Here is a 6,000-nt window from a genome sequence, read left to right as displayed (position 1 = left end):
CTGGCCTCGTGTGATAGAGTACGTGGAGACCACATGGCTAGTGCATAAAGAGAAGTTCTGTCGAGCATGGACGAACAAGGTGTTGCACTTAGGAAACACCACAACCTGTCGAGTGGAGAGTTCACATGCACAGTTGAAACAGTGGTTGAATTTATCTACTGGTGCACTCGATACAGTGTGGGCGAAGGTGCACAAGGACATTGAAGCTCAGATCGATGCGATCAAGTAAGCCGAATTATTTTGTTATTTAATATAAACTTTTAAATTGCAATACATTAGTTATAGAATCCTTTACTGTATATAACCAGATATTCACTCGAGGACTCGAGAAGAAGATCTGTAGTGGCTCACAATAAAGATCCTTTCAAGTACCTCGACTTACACGTTTCACATTACTGTTTGCGTGTACTGAATGATGAGCTCAAGTGTATGCACGGATTGAGTATGGATGTGGTAAGTGGATGCGGATGCGTGTTGCCTATGACTCATGGCATTCCTTGTGCATGTGAGCTTAAAATGTATATTGACACGGACACATCGATCTGTGCGGACCGCATCCATCCTTTTTGGAGATCTCTTGCGTTTGAAGGTTTGAGTGACATACCAGTTACTGCTCCCGTATATGCTGACGGGTCTGAGGATCACTGGTTTTTTCACTCTCTTGTAGAAAAGGTTGAAAAATTAGATCCTTCAATGGTGCGTAGCATATCGATGTACATTCATGATCAGATAAACCCGGATCAAAGTAGCTTCAAAGAACCTGAGGTCAAAGACACTATTAAGGGTATACCAAAGGGGAATTCATCAACGAAGAGGAATCCGAGTGCATGGGAGTACAGTCAGGGACCACGAGGTCGTGCACGGCCCTCTCCTTCGAGGAGTAGTCGTAGTCGAGGCCGATCCTTATCCTCATTTGTGCATAACAACGAGATGCCAGGTATATTTTATTTTAGTAATATATATGTTGAAGTTAAAGTAAATATATTATCGCTCACGAATTTCATATATTAATATTTTCAACCGGATTTGATGCGGATATCGCCGGTTACCACCATTTACATCGGGTTCAAGGGCTCATCGTACCATTTATTACTGGATATCATGATGTTGTAGCAGATGGTAACTGTGGATTTCGTGTTTTAGCCGATGCCATCACAAATAATCAGGAGGAGTGGAAGCTGATTAGAGTGCTTATAGAGAATGAGATGTGGGCACACCGTGATCTGTATGCGCTAGTGTTCTGGAATGGATTCGATGCTGCCCTCACGTGTATTAGATGGGTAGGAGCGGGGGTGTGGTGAGTCCCACTGGATGGTGAGTCCGGATGACTTATATGCTGCTGCATCTGTATTGAATCCAGTAATATTCCTTTTTACTACATCACAGTTAGGATGTTGCACTATACTGCCGATGCGTTCGGACGATGGAAGACCACCAGAGCGAGAGATTGTGATTTGTCATTTAGGGAGTTATCAACACTACATACGTCTTTATTTAAGACTTGGATTTCCAGTGCCTCCAATTGCCACCCAATGGCATACATTTCGTGAACCGAGTGTTCGTCACTTGGACAATATATACGCTGAAAGGAGAGCGGCTTGGAGTAGATTATATTAGTTTTATGTGTTGTAATTAATAATATTTATTCATGAACTTATATTATTGTTACTGATTTTAGTTAAAATTGTATGGTATTTATAGGTTTTAAGTACGATTCTGTTAAAATTGAGATGGTAACAGGTATTTACGGGTTTAGCGGACTATTTTTTTGTCTTTCCGTCACACGGACGTGTGTCCATCATGCCTTACCGTGTGGTCGGGCGTGTGTCTATCACGCCCGACCACACGGTAAGGCGTGTGGCTATCACGCCCGTCCACACGGTGAGGCATGATAGCCACACGCCCGCGTGACGGAAAGGTAAAAAAAATAGCTTTTCACCCCCAAACCCATGAAAGGGAATTTTCGTCCTTTCATGGGGCTGGGGGTGGGAATTTGGGGCTAGGTATAACAACACCCTTTAATAAAAGGCAACATTAACATATGTCAATCAACTACTTGTTTTATCATTGTATTGTAGAGGAATATTGTAATACTTCATTGATGATAATGAAATGTATAAATAGAAATACAGCTCTAAAGATTACTTTTGAGATAAGCTAGAATTAGTTGCAATAACAGATGTACAGTTGGAAAATAAGAAGATAAATACAAATAAAAATAGCAGAATAAATTAGCTTAACGAATATATATGTACTAGAATTATGTTAATCCTTATCATGCCCCTTCAAAATGGTCGGCCAAGGAGAGAGACCAATTTTGCGAATTAAAGAGGCAAAGGCGGAACGTGGTAGAGGTTTTGTAAGGGTATTAGCAAACTGATCAGTAGTGGAAATATAAGCAACCCGTGGATGTCCAGATTGAACATTTTCAGCCAAAGCAAGATGTTTCATCTTTGAATGAAATATGGATTAGCACTAACATAAGTTTCTCATGCATTGTCACAAAAATAACTAGAGCAGTAGCAGAGGTTAATCCCAGCTCTTACCCCAGTCGTTGCACTTGTGACAACTCTGTATTCTGCTTCAGTGGAGGAGCGAGCTCGAGTTCGTTGTTTTCGACAGGTCCACGAATCGGATTATTGCCAAGATACACAATGCAAGCAAAAGTTGAGATATAGTCATATTTATCACAAGCCCAATCCGCATCAGAGAAGGCATGAATTGTCAGGGGAGATTTTTTGATATAAATAAGCTAATTATCACTGTATCGTGGTTTCCTCAGAGGGAGTCAATCAATTGCAGAAAAAGTGCTTTAGCGGGAATATGGTACTTAAAATAAACATCAGGAAAGCTTTTGACATGCTAGACAGGAACTTCACTTTACGGGTTCTCGAAGCATTTGGCTTTTCGTTACAATTTCGAGACTGGATTCTTAACATTTTCTCCTCGACTCGAATCTCCTTCTTGGTTGGAGGAGCTCCATAGGCATATTTCTCTTGCTCATGTGGTGTATGTCAAGTGGATCCTCTTTTCCCCATTATTTTTACGCTGACAAAGGATGTGTTGAGTCATTGGTTGTCTAGTTGCAAACAGAGAGCTTGATCCTATTACATATCCACGTGCGGTGGCATTCCCTTCCCATACAATTAGTGGAGCATTCCGAATATATAATGTTGGTAAAATAATAACCCATATTATATTCTTGGGTAAATTCCAAAAAAAACCTCTGTGGTTTGATGTTGTTCCAAATAAACCCTTGTGGTTTGGTTTTACAAAAAACAAGGACCGTGGTTTCGCCGTTACCCGAAAAACGGAAATTGACTTAACACCGTTAAAAATGCTGACGTGGCAAGGGGCAGAGTTGGAAATTCGATTTTTTTTTTAATTTTTTTTTTCTTTTTCTTTTTCTTTTCCTTTTTCTTTTCCTTTTCCTTTTTCTTTTTCTTTTTCTTTCCCCTCTCCCTTCTTCTTCCTTCTCTCCTCCTCCTTCTTCCTTCTCTCTTCTTCTTCTTCTTCTTCTTCTTCTTCTTCTTCTTCTTTTTTAAATTTCTGAAATTTAATTTTTTTTAATTTTTCTTTTTCTTTTTCTTTTCCTTTTCCTCCTCCTCCTCCTCCTTCTCCTCCTCTTTCTTCTTCTTCTTCTTCTTCTTCTTCCTTTTTCTCCCCTCCTCCATTCTTCTTCTTCATCATCCCTCTTCTTCTTCCTTTATTTTTTTTTTAAGTTTCGAAAATTTCCAGATTTCCGAAAATTTCCAGATTTCTTCGGAAATCTGGAAAAATTTCCAGATTTCCGTCGGAAATCTATCCAGAAATCTGGAAAATTTCCAGATTTCCGAAGAAATCTGGAATTTTCCCGAAATCTGGAAATTCCAGATTTCGGGAAAATTCCAAATTTCTTCGAGTAAGGGAATTTAAAAAAAAAGAATAGAAAAAAAGAAGAAGGAGGAAGAAGAAGAAGGAAGAAGAAGAAGGAGGAGGAGAGAAGGAAGAAGAAGGGAAAGAGAAAGAAAAAGAAAAAAGAAAAAGAAAAATTAAAAAAAATAAAATTTCAGAAATTTAAAAAAAAAAGAAGAACAAGAAGAAGAGAAGGAAGAAGGAGGAGGAGAGAATGAAGAAGAAGGGAGAGGAAAAGAAAAAGGAAAAGAAAAAGAAAAAAAAAATTAAAAAAAAAATCGAATTTCCAACTCTACCCCTTGCCACGTCAGCATTTTTAACGGTGTTAAGTCAATTTCCGTTTTTCGGGGTAACGGCGAAACCACGGTCCTTTTTTTTGTAAAACCAAACCACAAGGGTTTATTTGGAACAACATCAAACCACAGGGGTTTTTTTTGGAATTTACCCTATATTCTTTTCATTGAATAACATAATTTTGGATATATGTTGAGATTTGATTGACTATTTACAAAATCTACAATTATTCCAATAGCTTTTAATGATTTTGTGTCATTCAATATACACCATTCCTAATAGTAATGCTCAGAAATTATCTATCGACGTTCCGTTTGAAAAATCCTCAATTTTATATAAGATATTGTGATTTAGAGGATTGACAATAAATTCCAATATGAATTTTAATAAAATAAAAGTTGCGCATGGATTGAAATGGAATAGATTTTTTCATTTATATATTAGGGACAAGTGGTAAGGGTGTTTGTGACAACATTTACATAGATGGGAAAACAAAATATAAGGTGTGGATACATTGAGATTGATTCAACAACTAAAAGTAGTGTAAAGATATATTCTGTAATGGGAGGATGTGATAATGGTGATTGTGACAACATATGCAGAGGTATGTGGCAAAATAAAAGGTCTAGGTGCACTGAATTCCATCCAACGATTGAAAATAGTGCAGAGATATATTCGTGATTGAGAGTGGGGGAGATGATAATGGTGATTGTGACAATACATGTGAAGATGGATGAAAAAATATAATGTCAAAATGCATTGAAATCAATGTAACAGCTAAAAATGATGGAGATATATATTCTTGAATGAGTGAATGTGATAATGGTTATTATGACAACACTTTTCAAGAAGAGTGGCAAAATAGAAGGTCTAGATATACTGAGATTCATCCGAAGAGCTGCAAATGGTGTAGAGATATATTCTTAAGTGGGTGGAGGTGATAATGATAATTGTGACAACACATTCAGATATGTGTGAAAAAGTAACGGTTGAAAATTGTATAGAGATATTTTTTTAAGTGGAACAGTGTGATACCGATGATTATGACAAAACATCCAGATATGAAAGGTAAAATAAAAGGTCGAAATGCAATAAAACTCATCTAATTGTTGAAAAGGGGGTAGAGATATTATTTTCAACTCAAACTCCTTGTACAAATAATATGTATCTCATTCCACTAATTACATATTGGTTCGGGTTTGATGTGATTTTCAGAGGTGCCAATATAGTTAGGATGTATATTTTTTGCACTTTCTCGTTAACCGGTCTTCAATAAAAAAAAGGGGTTAAGGTGCAAAAATACCCCTAACGTTTTGGGTCAGGAGCAATTTTACCCCTAATGTCTAAAATTATGTAATTTTACCCCTAACGTTTGTAGCCAAGAGCAATTTTACCCCTAACGTTGGTAATTTGGGTCAATTTCAGACACTATTATAAAACACAGATATTTTTGTTCATTATTTTGCACCAATTGCGTATCAATTCATTCTAAAAAAATGATTTCATGTCTTTTGTAATTTAATAATAGAATTGGATATTAATATTTATAAATTCGGTGAATTTTTTTGTCCAATTCGTACAAAAGACAATATATTTTTTTATTATTTTTTTCACATCCCAATATATGTTTATGATTTGTTACTGATAAAATGACGCACATGTGAAGTGTAGATGATAAGATTCATGACCGAGAAGACAGTTTGATGAATTATTTCTGAAATTGACCCAATTTATCAACGTTAGGGGTAAAATTGCACCATTTTAGACGTTAGGGGTAAAATTGCTCCTGACCCAAAACGTTAGGGGTATTTT

Source organism: Euphorbia lathyris, chromosome 5 (assembly GCF_963576675.1).
Source record: "Euphorbia lathyris chromosome 5, ddEupLath1.1, whole genome shotgun sequence".
NCBI classification, from domain to species: Eukaryota; Viridiplantae; Streptophyta; class Magnoliopsida; order Malpighiales; family Euphorbiaceae; genus Euphorbia; species Euphorbia lathyris.
This window is presented reverse-complemented; position numbering follows the sequence as displayed.